The sequence below is a fragment of the Canis lupus genome, chromosome 16 (assembly GCF_011100685.1).
Source record: "Canis lupus familiaris isolate Mischka breed German Shepherd chromosome 16, alternate assembly UU_Cfam_GSD_1.0, whole genome shotgun sequence".
NCBI classification, from domain to species: domain Eukaryota; kingdom Metazoa; phylum Chordata; class Mammalia; order Carnivora; family Canidae; genus Canis; species Canis lupus.
Window position 1 is genome coordinate 1,361,271 of NC_049237.1, and position 27,006 is coordinate 1,388,276.

The window sequence follows — 27,006 nt, forward strand, 5'->3', positions numbered from 1 at the left end:
CTCCACTGAGCTGGGTGGCTGCTCCGGCATGTGGTGGACCCTGTGTAGCATGCACGGGGACATGATGTACCACAAGGGTGGCCAAGATTGCAGGTGGGTCCTCCTTGTCGAGAGAGTGAATCAGAGGCGTGACCACCTCGTGCATTGGCTTGGCCTCAGCAGCTGGCATCTGCGCTCTGGCCAAGCACTCAGCACTGACAGCCCTGCCCAGCTCGATCACCTCAGGCCCAGAAGCTTCATCAGGCCCCACCTTCGGAGCTGGGGTGGGCTACTGACGTGGTTCATGATGTTGCTCAGGGACCGAAGCTGGTTGCTGCACTGAGGCAGGTGACCCCTTTGGCATGGCATGCCGGGGACATTGATAGTGGGTGCCCGGGGGAGCTCTTCTTGCAGGGTAGCCAAGTGTGCAGGTGGCTCCTCCAGGTCGGGACAGTGAATCAGAGGTGTGACTGCCATGTAAATTGGCTTGGCCTCAGCAGCTGGCATCTCGGCTCGGGCCAAGCACTCAGCACCAACTGCCATGCCCGGCTCGAACTGCTCAGGCCCATAAGCTTCAGCTCGCCCCAGTGTAGTAGCTCTGGCGGGCTCTTGATTTCATTTAGAATGTTGCTCAGTGCCCGAAATCGGTACTCCACTGAGGCAGGTGGCTGCTCCGTCATGTGGGGGATCCTGATAGCAGGCCCCTTGGCGTGGTCTTCCTCCAGGGTGGCTGTGGGTACAGGTACTTTTTCACATTTGAAATACATTATTGCCTATTTGCTTATGTTAAAAAAATAACTGTGTCCAAGACAAAGATTCTTATTTACTGATGCATTTAAATCTTTCTCATAATGGTCTATGGCATTTAATGTAGTAGGGAAATTGTTCATATCGGTGCCTCCAGCAGCTTTTCCTTCTGTACTTGTGGTGTTCCTGTTTATATCATTCGGATATCTTTTGAAAAACAATGACATTCTTTAGAATCCTGAAGATTTACCTGGTGTTTTATTTTTTTTTTTATTTTTTTATTTTTTTAGTGTCATACATTTCCATTTATTGGACCTACTGAATACATCAGTTAAATGTTTGCTTATTTTACATAAAGGGCCCGTTTTCTTTTTTTTTTAATTTTTAATTTTTTATTGGAGTTCACTTTGTCCACATATAGCGCAACACCCAGTGCTCATCCCGCCAAGAGTCCCCCTCATTGCCCATCACCCAGTCACCCCACCCCTTCCACCCACTTCCCCTTCCACTACCCCTTGTTTGTTTCCCAGAGTTAGGTGTCTCCTGTTTTGTCACCCTCACTGATACTTTCACTCATTTTCTCTGCTTTGCCTTTATTCCCTTTCCCTAATTTTTATATTTCCCAAATGAATGAGACCATATAATGTCCTTTTCCGATTGACTGTTTTCACTCAGCATAATAGCCGGGACAGCTGCACCCCAATGTTTATAGCAGCAATGTCCACAATAGGCAAACTGTGGAAGGAGCCTCGGTGTCCATCGAAAGATGATGGGTCAAGAAGCTGTGGTGTGGCGGGCAGTCATGGCGGCTCACCTAAAGAAACGAGTGTACGAGGAATTCACTAAGGTGGTCCAGCAACAACAGGAGGAAATTGCAACCAAGAAACTGCAATTGACAAAACCAAGTAAATCTGCAGCACTCCACGTAGATCGGTGTAAAGCTCCCTCCCCAGCGGATGCTTTGCAGTATCTACTCCAGTTTGCCAGAAAGCCTGTTGAAGCAGAAAGTGTGGAAGTAGTAGTCAGGATTCTCTTGGAACATTGTTACAAGGAGAATGATCCATCTGTGAGACTGAAAATTGCATCATTGTTGGGTTTATTATCAAAGACTGCAGGATTTTCACCAGACTGCATTATGGATGATGCCATTAACATCCTGCAGAATGAAAAGTCTCATCAAGTCCTTGCTCAACTGTTGGACACCTTGCTTGCAATTGGCACCAAACTCCCAGAGAATCAAGCTATCCAGATGGGATTAGTTGATGTAGCCTGCAAGCACCTCACAGATATGTCTCCTGGTGTAAGAAATAAGTGCCTGCAATTACTTGTCAATCTTGGCTCTTTGGAGACAAGTGTCACAAAAGATGGAGAAGGCCTAGCTGTCAGAGATGTCCAGATTATAGGGGATTACTTCAGTGACCAAGACCCACGTGTCAGAACAGCGGCTATAAAAGCCATGTTGCAGCTTCATGAAAGAGGACTGAAATTACACCAAGCAATTTATAATCAGGCCTGTAAATTGTTGCCTGATGACTATGAACAAGTGCGCAGCGCTGCAGTCCAACTTATCTGGGCTGTCAGTCAGCTCTATCCTGAAAGCACTGTCCCCATTCCTTCTTCTAATGAAGAAATTTGCTTAGTTGATGATGCATTTGGAAAAATTTGTCCCATGGTCAGTGATGGCTCCTGGGTGGTTCGAGTCAGGCTGCAAAGCTATTGGGCTCAATGGAACAAGTCAGTTTTCACATCTTGGAGCAGACGCTCGACAAGAAGCTCATGTCAGATCTCAGGAGAAAACGCACTACACATGCACGTGCCAAGGAACTTTACAGGTCAGGAGAGTTTTCCAGTGGCAGAAAGTGGGGAGGTGATGCTCCCAAAGACGAAATAGATACAGGAGCTGTGAACTTGATTGAGTCAGGAGCTTGTGGAGCCTTTGTTCCTGGATTGGAAGATGAGATGTATGAGGTCCGCATTGCTGCTGTGGAGGCTCTCTGCATGCTGGCCCAATCTTCACCTTCTTTTGCGGAGAAGTGCCGCCCTGATTTCCCGGTTGACATGTTTAATGATGAAATTGAGGAAGTATGTCTGCAGTCCATACACAGTATGAGAAAAATTTCTAATAATATCACTCTCCGAGAGGATCAGCAGTGTCCTGGCTGTGTTAGAGGATTCGTCCAGAGATATTCGAGAGGCTGGCTCTTCACGAACTTTTATGCTGTACTAATGTTTCAACTAAAGAAGGGATTCATCTCGCACTGGCGGAGCTGCTGAAAAATTTAACCAAGTACCCTACTGATAGGGACTCTATATGGAAGTGCTTGAAGTTTCTGGGAAGTCGGCATCGAACCCTGGTGCTTCCCTTGGTGCCAAAGCTCCTGAGCACCCATCCATTTTTTGACACAGCTGAACCAGATATGGATGACCCAGCTTACATTGCAGTTTTGGTTCTTATTTTTAATGCTGCTACAACCTGTCCAACAATGCCAGCACTGTTCTCAGATCATACCTTCAGGCATTATGCCTACCTCCGAGACAGTCTTTCTCATCTTGTTCTTGCCTCAAAGTTATCAGGTAGAAAACTAGTGTCATCGGCCGTTTCTCCCGGTATTGCGCCCCATGAGGACCCGTCCCATCAGTTCCTGCAGCAGAGCCCTGAAAGGGTGTACAGTCTTCAGAGCACCGGGCCCCTCAGGGAACCCAGAAGCTGCTGGAGTTCACCATCCAGGATCTGCAAAGACTTGGAGAAGTTGCTGACTTCTCGGCTACCTATCTTCGGTGTCAGCTTCTTCTCATCAAGGCCTTGCAGGGAAAGCTGTGTAATGTGGCTGCCCCTTTATATTTGAAGCAGAGTGACTTGGCCTCCGCAGCAGCAAAACAGATCATGGAAGAGACCTACAAAATGGAGTTCATGTACAGTTGTGTGGAGAAGAAACAGGTGGTGATTATACATCACATGAGGCTGCAGGCCAAAGCTTTGCAACTTATAGTAACAGCACGGACTACTCGAGGAGTTGACCCCTTATTTGGGATGTGTGAAAACTTTTTACAGGAAGTGGACTTCTTTCAGAGGTGTTTTATTGCTGATTTGCCCCCACCTACAGGACAGCTTTGTGGACAAACTTCTTGACCTTATGTCCCGACTCATGACATCCAAGCCTGTGGAAGTGGTCAAAATTCTACAGACCATGCTGAGGCAGAGTACCTCCTTGCACCTCCCCCTTCCAGAGCAGATCCACACACTTCAGCCACCATCATTGAGCCAGCAGGCGAGTCAGACAACCCTTTGCGGTTTACATCTGGATTGGTTGTGACCCTGGATGTCGATGCGACCCTGGAACATGTGCAGGACCCTGAGAGTGCTGTGAAGGTCCAGGTCTTCTATCCAGATGGCCAGGCTCAGATGATTCATCCTAAGCTGGCAGACTTGCAGAATCCTGGCCCACCCAGGGCGCCACCGGCTTTTCACTCAGGTGTACCTCTCCCATACTGCCTGGACAGAACCATGCCAGGTGGAAGTGAGGCTGCTACTGGCCTACAACTCCAATTCCCGCATTCCAAAATCCCCCTGGATTGAAGGTGGCAAAGTGTCCCCCCAGGTGGAAACCAGCATCGAGGGCACCATCCCCTTCAGCAAGTCTGTGAACGTTTACATAATGCCCAAACCTGCAAGGCGCTGAGTCACAAGCATTGTGTAGAGCTGAAGCTGAGAAAGACCTTCTTAGGTAGCAGAGTGAGCCCGAAGCCTAGAGCACTTCACCTGGAGCCGGCATATGGGCATGAGCACCATCACCCTTATCGTCTCATCTGGTATCAAACACAAAATAAATTATTTTGCATTAAAAAATCAAAAACCTTCAAGTCCACACCTCTTCCTTCCCTGACTCCCCCCACCACCTCTATAAAGTTGAGAAAACAACAACAACAACAAAAGAAGCTGTGGTCTTACAGCTTACAATGGAATATTACTCAGCCATTAGAAACGACAAACGCCATGAAAGGAGAGTGACGTTTGGTTCTACTTGTTGGGTTCATGCTGTTGTACGTATGTGTGCAGCCAACCAGCAGTGCTCGTTATGTACCAGATCATCTACTAAGAAGGGTCTTTTACTCAAAACCAGGAAAGAGGAGAGAGAAAGAACTAGTTTCGAGAGCTTTTTGATTTGGAAAAAGCATTCCCAAAATCACGATTTTCATTATACAGTAAGGGAGTAGCTTCCTTTCTGTGTTCATTCTCGTGAGGATTAACAATAGAGGGAGTCCTGTGAAATGAAGACCACTTTGTATTCCAATTTACTTCCTGGAATTTCTTAATTGTTTCCTTTTTTTTTGGTTTTTACTGACATTCAAAAACTGAAAAACTTCTGGCTCATAACTTTGTTGCATTTCTAGGTCCCTGCAGCAACAAAAGGAAATCGTCGTATTAGGACTAGAAGTTTAAGTGAGTCCTAAAGTATTGGAAGAAAATTCTAAACTATACATTGAGCTTCTACAAGGAAAAGATTGAGTTTATTTTTTTTTTAATTTTTTATTTATTTATGATGGTCACAGAGAGAGAGAGAGAGAGGGAGAGGCAGAGACACAGGCAGAGGGAGAAGCAGGCTCCATGCACTGGCAGCCCGACATGGGATTCGATCCCGGGTCTCCAGGATCACGCCCTGGGCCAAAGGCAGGCACCAAACCGCTGCGCCACCCAGGGATCCCCAAGATTGAGTTTAAACAAAAGAGCCTGAGCTAATTCTTCGAGAAGGTTTGTTACCTTGAATTCAGAGCCCTTTTACGAGTATATTAGAAAAATAAGTAGTCCCACAATGTCCGTCGATTCATGTATTAATGAGATGAGAGCTAACATTAATGAAAGTAACTCTAAAGTAGTTGACTGCCAAGCTGATTGTTAAATTGGTTATTATGGAAACAGGAGAACCAACTCACACACTTAGAAATGAGGTCCCAGACTGGAAGCACTGGGAAATGTAGCGCTCATAATCTAAGTTAAATAATTCCTTGACAATCTGAGTAGATCTATATCAACATGGCGGTCTTATACGTAATTTAGGGTGTTTAGTAGGAAATTATCGAGTGGACTTCATGATTCCCTAGAGCTTATTTTTGAGAGGTGCTAGTGAATCAGGAGGGAAAAAAAATGAATGCTCAAAAAAGTCCTATTTCCATCTTACACATTTGGGGAAACTGTAAGAATATGTCCAAAAAATCTTGGTCTTCAATAGTTTTATATACAGTAATAACTAACACCATAAAATAGCACTTATTTAGATAGAATTGATGGTAGACGTGGCAGTACACATCCTTTTCTACAATGTCTGAGCGTTTGTAGTACTTCAGACCTTTCCATCAGGCGTCAACATTAAATATTGAATACCTCTAGAAAGTGTGAAAATAATTTTGTCTTTGGAAGTAGTTAACGTGAAGGTTTTCCGTGTGTCCCATTGGACTTTTCTAGTGATGATCCTCCTAGGATGCTTTATCAGTAGGTGTCTCGATTTTATGGACTAAAAAACTGATATTTTCTTTTATAGTTGAAATCTGTAAATCATCTTCATACTTAATTTTCTATGTCCTTTCATAGCAAAAAGTAAGCAAAATATGCCAAGACAATGATGGTGCCCCCACCAAACCTTGAGCCATAACCGTTAAGGAACAAGAACTGTTGGAGATCTATGTGTGTGTATCTGTACGTACATCCATGCATACATGACAAGATTTAACAGAAATCACAATTCCGACATCATCTGTGGTTTATGTCACAGCTCTTCTCTGTCGTCAGCCTCTGTTTTTCTCTTTGGGCTTTCGTTGAAAAATACTTGGCCTCATGTCTTTCGCTCTGAGACTTTAACTGTAATCCTTGAATTCTTAATTTCAGTTCAGAAACCCTAGTCTTAGAACTCATGAGTCTCCAGATTTCCATGACTGTCACCAAAAGTTGAAAATCCTATAGGTTTGCCTTTTTTTTTTTTTTTTAAACTAAAGACTTAAAAGAAAGAAAAGGAAAATAATGCTTCTTTCTGTCTTGACAAACATGAAGAAACTGCAATCAGGAATACAGGTGGAAGCAACTCCTTCTGTAGCCTCCCCTTGTAGTTTTAAAAGAGCTTTGTCATGTGGTTAATGATGGAGAAAGTTGACAACATGCATTGTATATGTCTGCTGTCCGCAAAGTGTATTGTGTGACCGTATTTTTTTCCCAGTCATTGAAAGGATTCTCCCAGTGTGATACTCTTAATTTAAAAAGAGTGGTTTTGGGATCCCTGGGTGGCACAGCGGTTTAGTGCCTGCCTTTGGCCCAGGGTGTGGTCCTGGAGACCTGGGATCGAGTCCCACGTCGGGCTCCTTGCATGGAGCCTGCTTCTCCCTCTGCCTGTGTCTCTGCCTCTCTCACTCTCTCTGTGTGACTATCATAAATAAATAAAAATTTAAAAAAAAAAAAATAAAAAATAAAAAGAGTGGTTTTTTCTCCTTTAAAATAGTCCTCATTTGGAACTGGAGGGTATGACGCTGAGTGAAGTAAGTCATTTGGAGAAGGACAAACATTGTAATGTCTCATTCATTTGGGGCATATAAAAATAGTGAAAAGGAAGAAAGGGGAAAGGAGAAAAAATGAGTGGGAAATATCAGAAAGGGAGACAGAACGTGAGAGACTCCTCACTCTGGAAAACGAACAAGGGGTGGAAGAAAAGGAGGTGGGGTGGGGGTGTGGGGTGACTGGGTGACGATCATTGAGGGGGGCACTTGATGGGATGGGTGTTATGCTATATGTTGGCAAACTGAACTCCAATAAAAAAATCATCATTATTTTATGACATTTATAAAATGCAGTAAAAGATAAGGAAACCATCCTGAGAGGCAGGATGCCTCTCTCATTTGGCCATCTTTTTAACATGTTCTACTTATTTTCCTCCCTTATTATTTAAGGCTTTTTTGTATGTATGCACTGACTCTTTTTATCAGCTCTATTTTTGAGGAATAAGCTCTTCAATTTATAGGTGCTGTATCTTTTATAGTCATAAGTTCATTGGTTTCTAGAAATACACATTTGCTTCCATGTATCCATTAGAGTGCAACAATACTGAACTCCTATGGGATTTTTCACTGATGAAAGTTGTTTTTATACTTACCTGTTGTATTGAAGCAGGTCTGAAGACCAGGAAGAAAGCTGACTAGTGATCTGAATTGCAAAATGTTGAGAACTAACCAGTGGGTTGTCATGGTGCCTAATGACTCTTTGTGTGTGTGTGTGTGTGCGCGCGCCTAATGACTCTTAAGTACAAAGGAAGTAGAGGGGGAGGTAGGAGGGTAGCAGGACTTAGCCTAGGAGAAGCTGATAGATAGATGTCAGGATTTTCGAGGAAGAGGAGCTGGGCAGGAAGGGATTCTAAGGAAGGAGTGTGAGGAGGAGAACCCATCTAGGCTGCAAGAGAGGAGTGGGGCGGTCCGTGGAATAGAGGAGGTGCCATCAGTTCCCATCACCGCTACTGGGGAGGGGAAGCTGGCCCCCGAGTAGGAAGGCACAATGGAGTCGGTCGCCCCCGTGTCCAACAGGAAAGAGATGGGCTTCCCCGCTCCCTGGAGCAGGACCCTGGGCTTGGCCTGGGTTAGGGGGTGTCCGAGTCTGGGCCCCGTCAGTCATCGTCCAGTCCGAGTAGTTGAAAGGCTGGACTTCCCGGCTCAGAGTTTCCTCTGTGTGGAGGCGCCGAGGATCCCCCGAGACCCGGGCAGGTGAATTTCCAGTGGCCCATCGTTGGACATTGAGGGCATTGCCGCGTTGGCTCCTTGGGATTGGGACATTGACGGGCCCATTGTCCCTCGGTGCCGCATCTGAAGCAGGCCCCAGGCGGGGTTCGGTCGGTTCCCCCTTTCTGCGAGCTCGCGGAGCCCGCCAGCCGCAGGGCTGCCACCGAGGCTTGGGTCTGGAGTTGGACCTTCTGCTGGAGTCTGGCCTGCCTCTTAAGTTCAGCCACTTCCTCTCAGGTGTTAAGGACTTTAAATGCCATTTTCACCAGGTCGGGCATGGGAGTTTGAGGACCCTCCTCGGTCTTTAGTTTTCTGCGGATATCGGAGGAGGACTGATACACCACTGCAGTGGTAATCCACGTTAGCGCATCTGTAAGGACCAGTAGGGGGGATCAAGGTGAGACTCTGGAACAGCCTGCGTGGGAAAAACATGACTCATGATGCTGGGAGTGGCATGCACACGAAGATTTTCTTACCCTTTAAGTTTCATGGCAGAAGTCTCTCTTTTTATTCAAGTCTAATTCATAAAACACAAACCAGTATGTAAATTTCTCATGAGAAACTTTCCATGAAATGGTATAAGGAAAGAGGTCTTACAGGTGTTTCTTCCGCAAGTTCTGAAGTTCTGCGTTTTCAAGTGTGACCTTTGGTGGTTGATTTTTCTTCTGTTTTCCTTATGAGGAGAACATTTTTAAAGGAGACTGCATGATTCAGAGCTGTTTTATGAAAGTTCCTTAAGAACGACAAAATGAAAAGAAGGACACCATTTCCTGTAGCTTCACTCTGAGGGACACAACCCCTCTGTCTCTGGCTTGTGACGCTTCCACGGCGCACTCCTGCAAGGATGGGAGCTTGCTGTCTTGTCGCTGGTCTGGGGTGGGATTAGGGATGACCCACGGGTGAAGGTGACAGCGGGAAAGCTCTCGTAAGCCCTGGTTTTAATCTGGTTCTGAGTTCAACTGTGGAGTCGTGCCGAAACCCAGGTTTTGTTCTCAGCTTTGTTCTAGGGGTTCACTAGCTCATGACAGAGTTCAGGAACTGGGTGAGTAGTAAGGAAGCCGTCTCTGTTGGAAGAAAAGCGTCTTTATGATCTCCTATCTATGGGCTCATTTTCTAACTTAGGAAGCACCGTCAGGGAGTCTTGTGGGCTCTCAACCTTAATTCCGTTTTCACCTAAGAACGACTTTTGCTCTGAACTCCCAGAAGAATGACAGGACGTTTGGAATTTCTGTTTAGATTTACATAGTGTTGCTGCTTTAAAAGCAATATTTAGTTCTTTACTCGGCCTAATGGTTTTCTATTTTTTCTTACATATGCAAATGAATTAAAATCTAGGAATGCAGTTGACATCCAATCATAATGATCATTTGTTAGTTAATTCAGTCTATAACACTTTGATCCCTAGGGATTTAGCTGTGGTTTTATGAGTTTTCCCGTAAGATTGCCCACAAATTTTTATGTTGACTAAAATTGTAAGTGGTTTAAACTGTTCAAACAAATTACTTAGCAATTAAACCTCCAGCAAAATTGTAATTCATTTAAGTTTAGCACAGAGGTTTGATGCTCTTTCTGAGCAAAACAACGGGACATAACGGTAAAATACGGAAATTCGGTATTTTGCGTGAAGTGTTTCCGACAGGACAAAAACATTCCCAGCACTGGGCATAGCAAAGCCTTCCACTAATGTGAATCAATTTTGTAGCGAAGGATCACTTGGGAGGATTCCTGCTTTTGAGTTTCATCTAGATTTCATTCTTGAAGCACCCTTTCCATAAATTTGTGTTTTATTCCTAATTTGTCGTACTTCACCTTTTGATATTTAAACAACTCACATGCAGCTAACCGAAGTCACGGTAGTATTCGCTTCTCTATCAGGTTATCACCTGCTATGTTGAGAATTGCAAAGCCAGAGCACATTACAAAGAGTCAGTTGGACTTTGATACCCAAAATTGCATTTATGAGGTTCACACTCCTTTGTATTTCACCAGATAGAGACAGCAACAGTGTTCTCATGTAATGTGTGCTTCAGCCTCTGTGCCAAAATTTATAGTGTCTGGATTTTAATATGTAGTGTTGATCTGTTAACCAAAGTTTTGTTTTGTTTTGTCCACAGAGGCATGGACACCTGCTTCTGGTGAATCTTTACACTGAATATACATACTCAGTTGTCGGTATGTATGTATGTATGTCACTTTGAGGTTCTCTCTCGCCAGTGTTAGCATTCTTGACAAAAAAAGTCTTTGTGTTTGATGTCCTTTCTCGTTTGTTAGCCAGGGTTTACCAAAACCATTACTTTTTGATGACACTTCAGTTTTGGCCCAGAATGTCACAGTCTGTATTGAATCCCTCATTTCATCGATCCCTCGTGGCGTTTAATTAACTTTAGCAGCATTCGAAGATTTTGTTTCACTAAGGGGAGTCAGAGGAATCAGAGTCTTTCTCTACATTTTTTAAGTCATTCCATAAAAATATTCCTGTGACGTAACCTGAAATCAAAACGCATTTTGCCAAAAGGGAGAATTAATCCAGTTTGATGAGCAAGTTCCGAATTCGATATGCTTTGTTTGATACTTGGTCCCGATGCTACGCGTCCCGTCTTTCTGTTGTAGTTTTGTGTTCCCGTGCTAATTTTGCATACGTCCTTGCTCAGGAGTCTGGGGATTAGACTGCATTCTATCCCTGTTATATGTCAGCTGGTATTTTCATTATTTTCATCTTGCTTGCTTTCAGATTTTCCCCTCCTTCCCCAACTTCTCCAATTGTTGAGGTCTTTTTGTCTTTTTTTCTTGCCTGCTTTCTGGGACTTTTGTTTAAGAGAAATGAACCTCTTGCTTCTTACAATTTATGTTTTCCTAGCCATCTTATGGCCTTCATCATTTCTTAATTTTTTTAGGAAGATGAGCAGTTAAAAAAAAAACAACATGAATATATGTTTTTGTTACTGTGATAGGGGAAAATCTTTATCATTTCTTGTCGAAAGCATTCTTCAACCCCGAGCATTTTACATACTAAAATGAATCTGTTGCCTATACCGAATGGAAGCCTAGCGTAGCAGTAAATGTTTCCCTCACAAATTCAGTTTTTTATTGATTGCTAGCCATTTTGATTTCATTTATTAATGACTTTGTCACTGATCAGAAAACTCTGAGGTAGTATTTCTGTTTACTACTTCGGGAAAAGACTAATTAATTAGGACCATTATTTGTAACTCCAACATAGCTTGTTAATTTTCAAGTTCATCGTACCAGAATATGCGCATGCGTGTGTGTTTGCAATCGTATTGATGTTTCAGAGTGTCTTCCTAAAAATTTACAGTGTCTGTAGATAGCTATTTCAACATTTTGTGAGGTCTTATTTTCTTTGTTCTTTTATTAAAATAACAGCAAGTAAATAGCCCATACTTTTGGTTGTGTCCTATAAGAATTTCTGCTTGGAATACTTGGAAAGAATAATGCTAGTGTTATACGAATTTTGTCTTAATCATCAATTATCAACTATTTTTAAAACTATTTTTATCTTGAATATGATAAATGATCATGTAGTCAAAGACTGTTTAGTTTAAACATATACTGTTCTTCGGTCGATAGTTTATGAGATTCATTTCATAGAACTGTCTTTATGTTTCCATTTTGTGCTCAGTGTCCTTTTGTAGAAATCCAGATTGACTACTTTACACTGTGCATATATTTAGAGCATCACAAATGTGGGCTATCAAAATGATAATTTCATGGTATCGGTGAAACTCTGGATAGAATTTTCTGTCCTATCATCTGTCAGAGCTTTAATTTGTTAACTTTACATTTCCTAAGTGTACTCAGTTATATCCTGACCCGGAAAGGTCGTTGAATATATGACACCTATAAGTACATACCTATCGGAACTGTAATTAAGATGCACTTTGCCATTTTGACCAAAATGTCATAACAGCAGAGGCACGCCTATGTCTCTTAGTGGGTTTGTGCTTGATGTCATTGAGAGCAGTGTAGTTGAGAGTAACCCACTACTGGTCCCTGAGCCTCACATGAAAACACATTCTGTACCAGAGGGTGGAGTACCTTTCACTTCTTCTTGACACCTCTTTTATTTTTTTTTAAGATTTTTATTTATTTATTCATAGAGACAGAGAGAGAGAGAGAGGGAGGGGCAGAGACACAGGCAGAGGGAGAAGCAGGCTCCATGCAGACAGCCCGACCTGGGACTCGATCCAGGGTCTCCAGGATCACGCCCTGGGCTGCAGGCGGCGCTAAAACGCTGAGCCACCGGGGCTGCCCTCGCTACCTCTTATATGGTGCTACTCACTGCAGAAATGACAGAATGAGCATGGGACTACTGTATAGGCACAGTGAACATTTCCCAAAGTCTTCAAAGTGCACAGTCCCTTCAGGGTAGTAGACCAGCACAGGACCTTGCTAGAAGTTGTTTTTCTTCTTTAAAAATAAAGCCCTTTGTTTTTTCTTTCTCGTTTCATGTCAGAATCTCTTCAAAAAATAAGACCTTTTACTTTGGAAAGAACTTTTCAGATAAATGATCGTTAAAAATGCAATCAGTATATAGAAGTGCAAAAAGTAAACGGAATTGCAGATCTCGTCACTCAGAGACAGCTCCTGTTAGCTCTTGCTGATGTCTCTCATTGGTCATGTGTTCTCGTGCAGATTTAGAAATGTACATATAGGATTTTGTATAAATGAGAATCTGTTGATCGTGATGTTTTGCAGCATGCTCTGTCTCCTCCATATATCATAGACATCATTGCATATATTTTATAGATAACAGATTTACATTATAATTTAATGACCTCACACTCTGTTGTTTATCCGCATCATGATACTGCGATTTCACGCTACTTTAATTTATGATATTTCTAAGTGTTTACTGTGAAAACAATGCTATGTGTAAATCTTTCCTAAGTGATTATTTTCCTTGTTTCAGCCTAAGAGCTGGTGCTAAAGGCATCCCTCTCTCGTTCCCTCTGACCCGTCTTCCCCTTCATGTTTCCACCAAACGTGGTAGTTGCTTTCCTGTGTATACATGAGGAATGGAGAAGATTGTCATTTTTATATTAAAGTGAACCCATATTTTATGTAGCCAGTTACAAAAATGTGAGATTTCAAAGAAATGTCTAATTTTCTTTTCATCAGCTCAGTTCTAAAGTTCTGTAACTCGTTCCCTCTTTCCTTTCATTAACAATACTTTGACAGGAAACATTGAGAAATATTCTGAGTGTTTGAAATATCAAGTAGTGATTATCCAGTGGGGAAAAGGGAGTAATACTTAATATACTCCGATTTCATCTTTTTATGTCTGCTGGTTTTGATGTAAACACGTGGTGTCATACTCTTGATGTTTTAGGAGAGCTTTATTTTTTTTTTTAATATTTATTTATTTATTTATTCGTTCAGAGAGAGCGAAGAGAGGCAGAGACACAGGCAGAGGGAGAAGCAGGCTCCATGCAGGAAGCCCGACATGGGGCTTGATCCTGGGTCTCCAGGATCACACCCCGGGCTGCAGGCGGCGCTAAACCGCTGTGCCACTGGGACTGCCCCTAGGAGAGCTTTAATAATTAAGTTTATAGTAAATTGTCATATCAGGATTAGTGATAAATACAGTAGCCCATGTTCTGACCTACGGTTAGCAGTCAGCCAGCTGCTGGTAGAAGTTTTTACTTTGCAATGCGTAGGCATCCTAAAGCATCTCATGGTATCATGACATCTATAATTCAGGCATGAAAAATAAGGAATGGAGGTGAGAATCCATTTTTTTAAAAATAAAATTTGAGGCTTTCGTGGTCTTTATGGGTGATAGCTACGTGAGCACAGCCCAGTTTTCCCACCTGCAAAAGTCTTATGAAAGTACTGTTCATGCTCCGTCCTCCAAACCCCATAGTCAAATGCTTTCCCCAAATCTCGAGCTAAGCTGCATGAATGGGAGCTCTCGGTGCTCCCTTGGTCTTGTGGAGCCACTGTAAGGCTTTAATATGCACCGCAGTTGTCGTGGCTTGTTCCTCCTGGCAGTTTTGCCTGTTGTGGAAATAGTCCTCTTCTTCTGGCCTGTGGCTTGTAAGTGCGCTGCTGCCTGCCCACTTCTAGAAGAGGAGACTTGCACCCTTCGACTCCCTACAAGAGAAGACCTGCCAACACATTCAGAATAGGGCTGTGAGGCTTCTCTTTTTGTAGAACCGAACACGACAAAATTCACTTTGTTTTGTTAAGGAAGGAAGGATACAGCTTCCTTTGGGGCAGACAGCTTCCTTTGGGGCAGACAAATATTTCCCATATACAGATTAACACCTTTCAAATTGATTTTCTGAAATGTCTTATGTGGTTTCTTTGACATCTTCGATTTTATCAGAGATGTTTAAAGGGCAGAGTTTATGGGTGACGGGCACTGAGGGGGCCACTTGATGGGATGAGCACTGGGTGGTATTCTGTATTTTGGCAAATTGAAAACCAATATAAAGTAAATTTATTATTTAAAAAAAATTTAAAAATAAAAATAAAGGGCAGAGTTTAAGCAATGGATCAGTCTTAACCAGGAAAATGTAGGAGCTTCTTCTGAAAAAAGAAAGTTCAGTGTTTCGACTTTGGTCATATGTATACGTTCTAAGAACCAGGGAAGCTGTGTTGTGTTACCTTGGGCCTGTGTGTGTCAGTCGGCGGTAAATGACCGAGATTGTGTGGTTTTCATCAATATTAACACTTACTGGGGCACCGTTTCTAAAAGATCAGGAATGACGGAGCGAAACATTTTCCTGAGAATGCTTTATAAGACGCCTCGAAAACATGAAGCAATTTAACCCACTTGATAGATAGTCCGTGGCTGCTGAGGTAAGGCTGCATGTCCAGAGCGCAGGGCATTGGCAGGAATACGGAGCAGTGGGCCCGCAGTGTGTGCAAGCCCCTTTCGGGGCTGGGGGGCCGGGGGCCGGGGCCGGGGGGCCTGGGGGCCGGGGCCAGCTGAGGATGCACTCGGCCTGTGTCACACACCTTCCATTGTGGTCCTCCTTTCTCTTATGTGGAGAACACTTCTTTGCACACTCGAGTTATTCGTCAATCATCACACATGTGTAGACTGGTCTAGCGATTTTCTGGTAGGAGCTTGTTTTCATATTTAGGCCCTTGGTTTTTATTGAGTCACCATCAGCAGTGATTCGAAAAAATCCTCTCCGTATTTGCAGGGTTGGAGATTTGTTTGAAATCTGACCATCCAATAAGTCGTTCTCTGCATGCCATGTGACAAATGTGTAGCGTTACCAGCAAAGATCATATTAATTCCTTTAATTAACGCGTGACTCGAGAAGTCTCAGATTAATCAGCACATGACTCGTGGTTATTCGTACCCTTGTGGGAGTTTTCTGCCACCAAATGCAAATACCAGGCTAAAAATACTGCTTTGTTTGTACATGGAGCGAATATTCATCGCAATAGTCCTGTACATCTAAGAAAACAGAAAGTAATTAAAATGTTGATCACTATAGTAAATCTCCGCAACGGCTACTTGTTTGTATTTCATATGTGCTCACGTTTCTGAGAAGATAGCTCTTACACAACCACCTACCATGATTATCTGATATCCTCCAGAAGGTTAGCTGGGTGGTTTCCTATGTTACTTAGGAAAAACTTTCTTTTCGCAATCGAAAATGTCTGCATCAATTTAAAGTGTAACACTGAGCATGTGCTTGCTCTCTGAATATCGCCCTCCAGCCACCCTGCCGAGGATCTGGCCCTGACACTTTGAGGAGATCATCGATCCTCACTGTTCGCGGCACTTTGAACACCCGGGATGCCGGGGCACCTCTGGATGCAGCTACCGTTATTTCCGTGACCCAAGGTCAAGGAAATTGACCCAAGGAAATTTGCTGACCGTAGCAATTTACATTATGTGCGCAAATTAAAAGTTACCTTGCAATAGCAGTTACTTAAAAAATGACCTCGTTTTCCCCCATGTTAAAGTTCTGTTATGTTATAGGAGTTGCATTTTTGTATGATGCAAGGATCTTTTCGTAGGACATAGTCACCCGCCATGATGAAGATAGGTTTCTTTTTTCTTTTCATTTGGGCTTAGGTCGGAATCTCCATAAGGAAAATTATCTTTCATCATCTTGTGCTATATAGGAATATATATATATATATATATATATATATATATATATATATGTATGCTATTTGCATGTTTTCAATTTAATTACATTTTTTTTACCAGATTTAAGTCTAAAATAATTGAACTTGTCATATATTGCTGAAAATCTTTCTTCTTTCTGCTCCTAAATTCTCCACTTGAACTGTCACAGTGGTCTGATTTATCCTGTCCTGTTTATATTTGTAGTGATAGAGAGAAATACCTACTTAACATTTTCAATGCAAATTGTTTTAGTTGCAGACTGCAGTGTGCAACATGTGCATACTGTTAAATCTAGCATTATCCGAGTTTTGGATACCATAAGTATCTTTTGTTTTCCTCACAACTTTTTATGTCTGCGATGAGGGAAGGAAAATAGAAAACTTGCAATCATTAACATTTTATGATCCTTTAGGGTAGAGACCTGACTTTGGCTGTTCAACCAAAGTTTTGCTGTTCGGGTTTGAACAGTGTTAACTGGGGAATGGCCACCCCATTAAAGAGTGTTCCCCCCAGTATTGGTAGAGACAAAGTAAAGTCAGATACACGCTATATCTGTTATTTTTGTTGTAACTTACTATTGTTCTTCAGTTTCTGATTGTTCATTATTTTAAGGCACATGTGAGCCTTGTGCAAGTACATTGAAGTGTCGTGCTCTTTTGGTGAGAAAATCTTTTGTATTTATCAGAGAGCACATGGATACATACGGTATTTAAGATTTGTCTGTTTCTGACGCACTTTTTTTTCTTCCCCTAGAGATGTAGAGCTTTGGGGATCATGAACAGTTTTCATCCTGATTTGTAATGATCTGTTTGTCCGTAGATAGGAAAATGTTATGAAATAATACTAAATATTCCTAAGTAAGATTATACCTTGTAGAGATCAAAGCCCAGCATGCATGCAGTTAGATTTTTGTCATCTTCCGGAGCAGTGAGTATGCATGGTGTACGGTGGCCATAAGCACATGTATTCCGTGTCGGCTGTCTCTTACCTCAGTCTACTTATGTTTTCAGTAGCATGGCTAATGTTCATTATAAAATCTTATCTTCTCCGTGAAAGTCTGTAGTAAATGTAAACTTTCAAGTGTTTGACAGCGGCACGATACGCCAGGCTGGAAAGCTCATTTGACTAATAGGTTGTTGGCCTACTCTTAATTCAGCCTTTTGTCCATCCAGCTGCGTGACCTTGTGTGCATTCCTTTAAATCTCTGTCTCTCGTCTGTGCACGTGTGGGATTCCGGGGGAGTTGGAGCTGGGGTCGCAGCCCCCGAGTTCCCTGGGTTCCACAGCAGCTGTACTTGCTTGAACAAACCTCCTTGACTCTCCGAGCCTGGTTTCGTGATCTGAACCCCTGATGTGATCAGATGCAGACTGTCGTGAGGATCAGTTGAGGCAATAAATGGAAAGCCCTGTGAGGGGCTTGTGGCGAGGAAAGCTCTGTGTAGGCTTATTAATCTCTAGTACCTGACTTTGAACACCATTACTTCCAGATGAAGTACTTCATCAGTACTTCCTAATGGCCGACCTGATGCAGCGTCAGCCAAGTTATTTAACCTCTTAAGCTCCATTCACTCAACTACAAATATGGAGAATTACTCTTTCTTCCAGAATTCTCATAAGGAGTGAACTACATGAGGTTAAGTAGGTAACATGTCACAGCAGTGACGTCAGGTCTTCCTGTCCTGTCACTGGGTATCACCTCTGCCTCATGCATTTTCATCTAGTGAAAGCTTCCTGAGGCCCAGCCTCATTTTAAGTTCTGGGGGAGAGTGATGAGCAAGACAAGGACTCTGTATTTCTGGAGCTGACTTCCTTGTGGGGTCTCAGGAAATAGAGGAGTGAGCCAATCAGTAATTTCAGAAAGCAGTGGGTAGTGTGGAGGAATGATGTTGGGTGACAGGCAAGGAAGTGACGAGGGGTAGGGGTAGTCATGGCAGAGGTTAGCGGTTGCAGATAGATCTGTTGCAGAAGGCAGCCCCAGAGCGTTTTGTAAAGACTTTTCTTTGAGATAGTCGTAGACTCCCATGCAGTTGTAAGAAATGACACAAAATATTACCATGCAGAGTACCGTAATACACACATAACCAAACTAAAAGTCCGAGCATTCTTTCTGAGGCATTTAGAGTCGAATCTTTAATGATGAGAGGGATTATGTCTAAGAGCATTCCAGGTGGAGGGAATAGAGAGGTGCCGATTCTGAAGTGGGAAGATGTTGGGGCATTGGCTTCACTGAGCAGGGCCACTGTGGCTGTGACCCTTGCATGAGAGAATGAGGACTTTATGAAAGGTTGAGCAGCCAAGCCACTGTGTCCTACAGGGCCGTGACGGTGGTGGTGCGAGACTTGTGTTCTTTGTGCAAACAATCACACTGGTTGTGCTTCAGCAGAGTGCTCAAGATCTCCCTCCATAATTTGTCAAAACTATCACCCCCTCACCATTTTTAAATTGGACCTCAAACATTTTCATCTCAAGTATCAATAGTACAGGATGGAGTTTCTAGTGTATGGGAAAAGTTGACCTTATAAAAATATTTTATATCTCAGTATTGAATATGTATCCAATAGAACGTTACTACCATGATAGTTTGTGGCTCACTATCATCCCTTTGAACTTTACCTGACCGAGCTCTCCCTTTTCACTGTCAGAACAATTATATTTGCTTTTCTTCTTGAACTCCTGTCTCTTTCATTTCCTCCATAGATTTTATTTTATGGTTTTTATAATGGGAAGATGTTTTAATAAGTATCCTGTCATTTGTGTGTATGTGTGTACATATAGAGACCCATATATATACACATGGAAGTACGGTTTCTAAAGTTTTAGTGTCTTTGGCTACAGTATTCTAAGTGTGAAAATCGGTCAGAAAGAATTGTTATCATAAATAGTACTGATGCACAATTGATATAAACGGCAAAATTAATAGTATGATTGGTAATTTTTAAACATGAAATATAATGCCATTGGGATGCCTCTCTTAGCAAGATGGAGAGAGAGTTTATAAAATTTAGTTCATGTACCCATGAATGAATACTATGACCAGGGTGATGTAAAGTCTGGTGGAAATTAATAGTAAACATAAATGATATGCTGTGGGGCTTCGAAATGAAGTTTGAATTATTATTAGGTATGTTGTTTGTATATTGTATATGTTTATAGTATGTCATTACAGTAGGATGAATTACACTGTTTTCGAAGTTCATGTAATGTTAACAAGGGCATGCTAGGAATGAATAAGCAGGAAGGTGCTTACCTTCCTGATGAGGGGATAGATATATGTGCTTAGTAAAAATTTATAGTACCCGATATTCTTTGTGTAAAAACTTAATGATACTGTTCCTCTAAGTTTGCATAAATGTTTAAGTAACGATATATCTTATGTTCATATAATATTAAATATATATGTGTGTGTGTGTGTATATATATATATATATATATATATATATATCAGTTCTGAGAAATGATTCTTTGACTGACTTAAAATTGGTCTACTGGAAATTCATGTAGCATCTTTCACCTCTTCCTCCTTGAAATGTCACAGAAAATACATAACTGAGACAGACCGAGGCATGTGTGAGTGGGCGGGCTCTGGCTCCTGACTCAGCATTGTGACTTTGTAGATAGGGTGTGTGAATTATTTCCCAGGATTCTTTTCTTCTTTTCTTTTCTTTTTTTTTTTAAAGCCAAACCTGAGGTAATTCCATGCTTAGAGACAGTATACGTCTTTGCCGTGAGCTTTGTGCCTTGGTGAGTTGAGTTTCCTCTGTCTCCAGCCTTTCTTTCCTGTTCTCTTTGTGCGTGGCTCCCAGTCAGCTTGACGCCCTTCCCTGATGATCCTTCGGGATTGAGGAGGCAGGATCTCTCAGCAGGAACCGCCACCACTCTCACCATCCCATCGTCACTGTCCCCGAATTTAGGACAGATGAATTTAGGCCAGGTGGTGTGTGTCTGCTGTCATGCTCCTCTTTTTATGGAAATGAACACAAAGAAGGAAAGACTGGATGTTCTGTCCCAGGCTCAGTGACGCCTTGACTTTAGAAAGGCTTTGTGGTTAACAGGGGATTCTGTGGTGTTCCAGTGCCTTTTACCACTCACTCTGGAGCACAGTACAGGAGGAGCAAGGAGGAGGCCTTCGTTCTGGTAAGTGACAGAAAAGCGGTGGTGGGGTAGGATGTGGTGAGGGCGAAATGGCATCAGGTGCTACCTCAGGAGCTTTTGTCAGCTTTCAGGGACAGGAAGGACTAGCTGAGCCAGGGATCAGGAATCGACAGCTGTAAACCATCTGGACCTAACTGCTGTCTTTCAAAATTCTTCACGTGCCCTAGGAGTGTGTGGAGGTCATGGTCTGAGTTGGAAGGTGGTAGCAGATGGACATGTAAGCGCACATGTGTTTTCATTCTGCCTTTTGAATGTGGGAGTTGGTGTCTTTCTGCAGTTTGGGATTCTTGGCTGTTCTCTCTCTGGATGTTGCTTCTGTCTCTGTCCCTCTTTTCCTGGGACCTCAAGTACAAGTATGATGGGCCTTTTGCTGTGGACCGTGTGTCTTCTGTTCTTTTCATTGCTTCTTCTGCTTGCTCTCCGGTTTTGGTATTGTCTATTTGCTCTGTCTCAGAACCCACCAATCTTGTCCTTTCCTATGCCATCCGAGTTTTCTGTTAAGCCATCAATGAATGTTTGATGAAAGATAGTTTATTTTATAGGTCTAGAATATCCATATGATTTCTTCATATGCAATACACTCTTCTCATTCAATTCTCCATTTGGTGCATCCACTTCTGTCCATCTTGTTACTTGTTTTTCTTACCAAGATGATCTTACTTACTTCACAGTCTTTGCTTATTTTTATTCTGAATTATTGGTTGCATTTTCCTTCCCATGTACGTTTCTGGTAATTCTTTGGATGTGTGCCTAACACGGTGAATGAAAGAACATCGAGGGCCAGATGGTTTATTTGGTTGGTCGATAGTCCCTTCTTCTCTTTGGTGCATTGAGCTGGCCTTCGGTGCCTCTGTAATTTGTCCCTGTTTTTCCCCTGTGGACACTCTGTGTTTTGATTGAGACCCACTAGTCAGAAGCAGGCTCTTTGTCCTCAGCATTGGAAGGCCTCACAAGCACTACGCTAGTCCTTTCAGGGATTTGGAGCGTCATACTTAGTCTTCTGCCCCATGCAGCTCAGTCGTCTGGCAGCTCCCACGTGGGTGGGTCTGTGTTTGTGGGAGACCCGTTCTCGCTAGCAGAGGCTCATCCCGTAGGTACTGCGAGGCCATGGTAAGCTTCGCTCAGTCCCGTCCCCTTCACCTCCCACCTTGCCAAAGCACACGTCCTGTGGGAACGTCAGCCTTGCATCTGGGCCTCCTTGAGTTTCCAGTGTGTCACTCACTGTATGGTGGTGGTGTCCTCTTATCCCAGTGGAGCTGATGTCCTGAGCTGGAATCGGCAAGTGGCCTGGGGACAAAATGGTGCCCCATCATCAGCCTCCCCAGTGAAGGGCTCTCTGTCCGCTGCACGGATCCTTTACCTAGCTCTGGTCATCTGACAGCTTCCTGACTATTGCCAGGAGCACATCTGTGCGTAACCAGCCTTTTCTGGTTGTTGGGATGGAGGCTTCGGCTTGCACATGTATGTATGTATGTATCTTCTCAGGAAGTGGAAGTCCCTGATTTAATAAAAAGCTTAGAAATTGTGATGTGTTAATACCTTAAAGATGGTGGTGAGCAAGTTCTTGGTAACTGATGATGCACATAGCGAGTGCCCCATTACTGCTTTTTTAATTGGATGCAGAGTTCTTTGTTCACTGTACACAAGAATGTGTGATTTTTTTCATTCTTTTTTTTAGATTGTATTCAAATTCAAGTTAGTTAACATATAATGTAGTATGAGATTCAGGGGCAGAATGGAGTGATTGATCAGTTGCATATAACATGTAGTGCTCATCACTTCACATGCCCTCCTTAATGCCCATCCCCCAGGTACCCCATCCACCACCCACCTCCCCTCCAGTGACTCTCACTCTGTTTCCTACGATTAAGAGTCTCTTATGGTTTGCCTCCCGCTCTGTTTTTATCTCATTGTAGTTTTCCTTCTCTTCCCCATGCCCATCAGTTTCGTTTCTTAAATTCCACATATGAGTGACCCAGAGGGCTGACACACCCAGCCAGAGAAGCAGGGCGCCCGGGGCGCAGGGCAGCCCTGAGCCAGCAGGTATCCCCAGGACTTTACAGCAGCTGCTGTGGGAGGCTGAGGTCGGGGGCGTGGGAGGGCAGGAGGCGGGACCGAGTCCTGGCACCTTCCCCACCAGAGGCCGTCTCCCTACATGCAACAGCGGGCTGCCCCCAAACCCTACACGCAACATGTTCGCCAGATGCCCAACCGCCTGGGGGTTGAAATGGCAGGGGTCCAGAGCACCCTGGGTGAAGGAGAACCCCAGAGCTGTGTGGGGCCCCACCTGACCCCTCTCCCGCAGCCCTGTGGCTGCTTCTGCAGCAGAGCTCCTCTTCGCTGGGGACCCGCCGGCCTGGGGTCTCCTGTCCCGGGCCCCCCAGACCACTGGACAGCTGACAGGTGGCCCCCGGGGCTCCTACACCTTTGAGCTTGAGCACAAGCTCCTGCTTGGCAGCCCCTCCGTGGCACCTGCCAACCCAGACCCTCTGCAGGCCAGGCACATGGTGGAGGGTTCCTAGGCCCCTGCTGCGGGCTGCCAGGAGATCCCGCCCCAGGCCACACGATGGCCCTGACCTGGGCAACTTCCTAACCACCTGCCCTGCAGGAGAGCCTGTCCCAGACCGCCAGCCGCCCCACCGCTATACCCACACCAGGACCCGTCCTCGGGGAGAAGCGCCTGGGCTGTTGGGGATCGGTCGGCAAAAGACGCCAGGGGCCTACCCCCCGACCTGCAGAGTGTCTGCCAGTACCAGGCCTGTGACTCACGGATGGCAGAGACAGGGAGGCCCCACACTGTCAGCATGTGTGGGGGGGTGTCCAACTCCAGCCTCAGGGTCATGCCTTCCTCTGTGGCCCTCTCACCGTGTTTGCATTGAAACGTCCCCGCGTGCATCCAGCTCTGGCTAAGCAGCATGGGAAGCAGCATGACGGAGAAGGCGGGAGGCCCGGCCTGGTTTCGTCCTCCATGCTAGCCAGACAGGAGACCACCCAGCCGGGACAGCCCCGCCAGGCTGCTGTGCCTGCTGGCCTGGCGGGGTGACACTGACTCACCACGTGCCCCCCCCAGCTTGGGCTCCAGTGTCCGTGGGCCTGGTCCCCTGAGGGCAAGGGGAACACACAAGGCCGTACCCAGGTCCGGGCTCAGCGGCAGAGGGCAGGCCAGGGCAAGCTGTCGGGCTGCACGCAAGCCGACCTCTGGAGGCCAGCCAGCCCTCAAGAATCACATCCAGGAAAGGAACTTGGGGTGGGGGAAGGGGAGGTGGGCGGGGGGTGGGGGTGACAGGGTGTCGGGCACTGATGGGGGCACTTGATGGGGTGAGCACTGGGTGTTATTCTATATGTTAGCAAATTGAACACCAATAAAAAGTCAATTTACAAAGGAAAACAAATGGAACTGACACATGTTTCCTAACTGATGGGAATGCTAAATCCCAGTTAGATATTAGCAAAAATTAAAGATATAACATTTTTCCCATCGATGTTCCAAGAAAAAAAAAAAAAGAATCACACCCAGGGAGAGCACCAGGGGCTTGAGCAGACGGCTGAGCGGGGAGCAGAGCCTGAAATGACGGTGTTACCCCCCACACCCACTGAGGCTGGGACAGGTGCCAGCAGGAGGCCCACGGGAGCGCCAGCCTGCTTGTGGGGCAGACCCGGGTGGCTGTGGGTCTGTCCTCAGGTGGGCAGTCCTGGGCTCACTCCTCTCCACACCGCAACTGCTGCCTCCCGGACACTTCCTTTCTACGTAGAACATGGAGACTGTTCTCCCTCCCACACGTTTTGGGGCAAACTGTTGAAAGATGGGGCCTCTCCTCCCTGGCAGATAATCTCTGGTCCTGGGCACTTGTGCCTAATGCCACCACGCATCCTCCATTCACTCGAGAAGCGTGGCCAGAGCCTGCCCAGAAGCACGGTCCCCGGGACTGAGGTGCGGCCGACGTACTGTGCCCGGGAGGGTGCAGGCAGATGGGTGAGCCCAGCACCGCAGGGCGAGACTCGCTCCACGGGGTGCCAGCGGGGGAGGGTGTCCTCTGGCTGAAGCGTCAGGATCCTGTGCTCACTTCAGCTTTTCAGATACTGCTGGAGACCCATGTCAGCTCTGCAACGAAAATCCTTTTTTCTTGAAAGCTCATCAGATTTCTGAAAACCACAGGTTAGAGCAGACACAGATCAGAAGATACTGAGGAATCTCCTACTTTGGCGTCTGCTTTGTCTGTGAGCCAGGGACCTCGTGGCTGGAGTTCCGGAAACGCACACACGCAGAGAAGAGTCTCGGAAGCAAGTGACACACGGACGCCGAAGTGCTTAAATACAGGTTTATTGCAAACGGACACTGGAGAGGGGGCTTCGCGGGCGGGCACCCTGGTCTCCGCGGACCTCAGCTGACGGAGCTCAGTGGCCAATCTGCGGTGGCCGCGTCTGGAGAGGGAAAACACGCAGGCTGCACCGACTCCAGGGCCCAGGCTGGCAGCAATGGGCAGAGGACGGCCCGCCATTGGCCGCATGGCCCGGTGCCCCAGCCCGCCACGCTGAGGCTGGTGAGCTGCTGCCACGGCAGGCGGGGTGGGCCAAAACGCAACACTGAAAACGACGTCAGATAGAGAAGACGACGGACTATGGAGTCCATGGCTCCCCAGTCTCCCGAGTAGCTGGGGTACGGTGCACGCCCCACGTCGTCACAGCAGGAGACCCCGACGAGACCATCGAGACCGGTTCTCACATACGTGCGTGCCATAAGAACCCTGGGACATGGGACAGGTGTGCAAATCCTGGGGACCCTGAGGATGGGTCTCAGCAGCTCCAGCAACAGACTCCAGCCCAACTATGGGGGCAGAGCTCTGCGCCCCCTTGGCGACGCTCCTCCCAGCCATCTGGTGTCTGCACCTCCTTCGATGGCACGAGAGCCACCCGATGCTTCCCAGGGGCTGCTTCGGACATACTCAGGAATCCCCACCCATTTCTGCCCACCGCGAGCCACAAACCTGCCCCCACATGACTGACAAGTCAGCTCCTGCCTACTCAAGCCGTTTGAAGGGGGCCATTTCTGGAGGAACCATTGCCTAGAAAGGAGTCCTCCTCAGCCCCCAGGACAGCCCCGGAGGGAAGGTCCCAGGAAACCTGCCAGCTGACAGCCCACAGAGCAGCGGGCACACGGCCTGCGGGCCTGGGGTTGCTCAGGCCCCACGGGCAGAGCAGAGGCAGGAGGAAAGACCGCGGGTGTGTCTCCCGAGGGGACCCGGTTGGCTCCCCGAAAGGACCAGGCCCCACAGAGGATGTGGGAGGACAGTTCCTGCTGCGTCTGTGGCCTATTTGGGAAGGTGTCCCCACATCTGGCAGCACCAACCAAGAGCCCCAGTCTGGTCTCCCCGACGGGGCTGAGCAGCCGGCGGACGCACACACACCAAGCGAGAGCGCAAGCATGGGTGTGCAAGAGAGATGAAGGCGAGGGCCCCCCGTGCCCCCCTCGGCAGCAGCCGGCCTATAACCCGCTCCCCAGGCCCAGCACGAGGAAAGGAAGCAGAGTGCACGCAGCAGCAGCAGCAGGAGAGCGGGTGGCCAGCGTCTCGCTCGCCCCACGCTGCTCCCGACAGTGTGGAGACACAGGGCCGGGCGCCGCGGGATCACCCTTCTTTTTAAAACGATTTTTTTTATTGGAGTTCGGTTTGCCGTCATGTAGCATAACACCCAGTGCTCATCCCACCAAGTGCCCCCCTCAGTTCCAATCACCCAGTCACCCCAACCCCCCACCCACTTCCCCTTCCACTACCCCTTGTTCTTTTCCCAGAGTTAGGTGTCTCTCATGTTTTGTCACCCTCACCGATATTTTCACTCATTTTCCCTCCTTTCCCTTTATTCCCTGTCACTAATTTTTATATTCCCCAAATGAATGAGACCATATAATGTTTGGCCTTCTCACATTGACTTATTTCACTCAACATAATACCCTCTAGGTCCCTCCACGTCGAAGAAAATAGGGGGTATTTGTCATTTCTATTGGCTGAGTAATACTCCATTACATAGGTAGAACACATTTTTATGCATTCATCTGTCGATGGGCACCGAGGCTCCTTCCACAGGGTGGCTATTGTGGACATTGCCGCTATAATCATCGAGGTGTAGGTGTCCCGGCGTTTCACTGCATCCGTATCTTTGGGGTAAATCCCCAGCAGTGGGATTGCTGGCTCGCCCCGCAACTCTATTTTGAACTCTTTGAGGAAGCTCCACAGAGTTTTCCAGAGTGGCTGCACCAGTTCACAT

At 45.7% G+C, this 27,006-nt stretch overlaps 1 long non-coding RNA gene and 1 pseudogene across 1 annotated transcript in view; both read left to right on the forward strand.

Annotated features, from left to right (window-relative positions):
* LOC119877086 overlaps window positions 1-27,006 on the forward strand; it is an 82,088-nt gene that overhangs the window by 8,686 nt on the left and 46,396 nt on the right. Inside the window, exon 4 of the long non-coding RNA XR_005371177.1 lies at window positions 10,590-10,647. This is a non-coding gene — a long non-coding RNA (uncharacterized LOC119877086). The remainder of the gene's footprint in view (window positions 1-10,589; window positions 10,648-27,006) is intronic.
* On the forward strand, window positions 1,529-5,217 carry LOC119877085 (annotated as a pseudogene).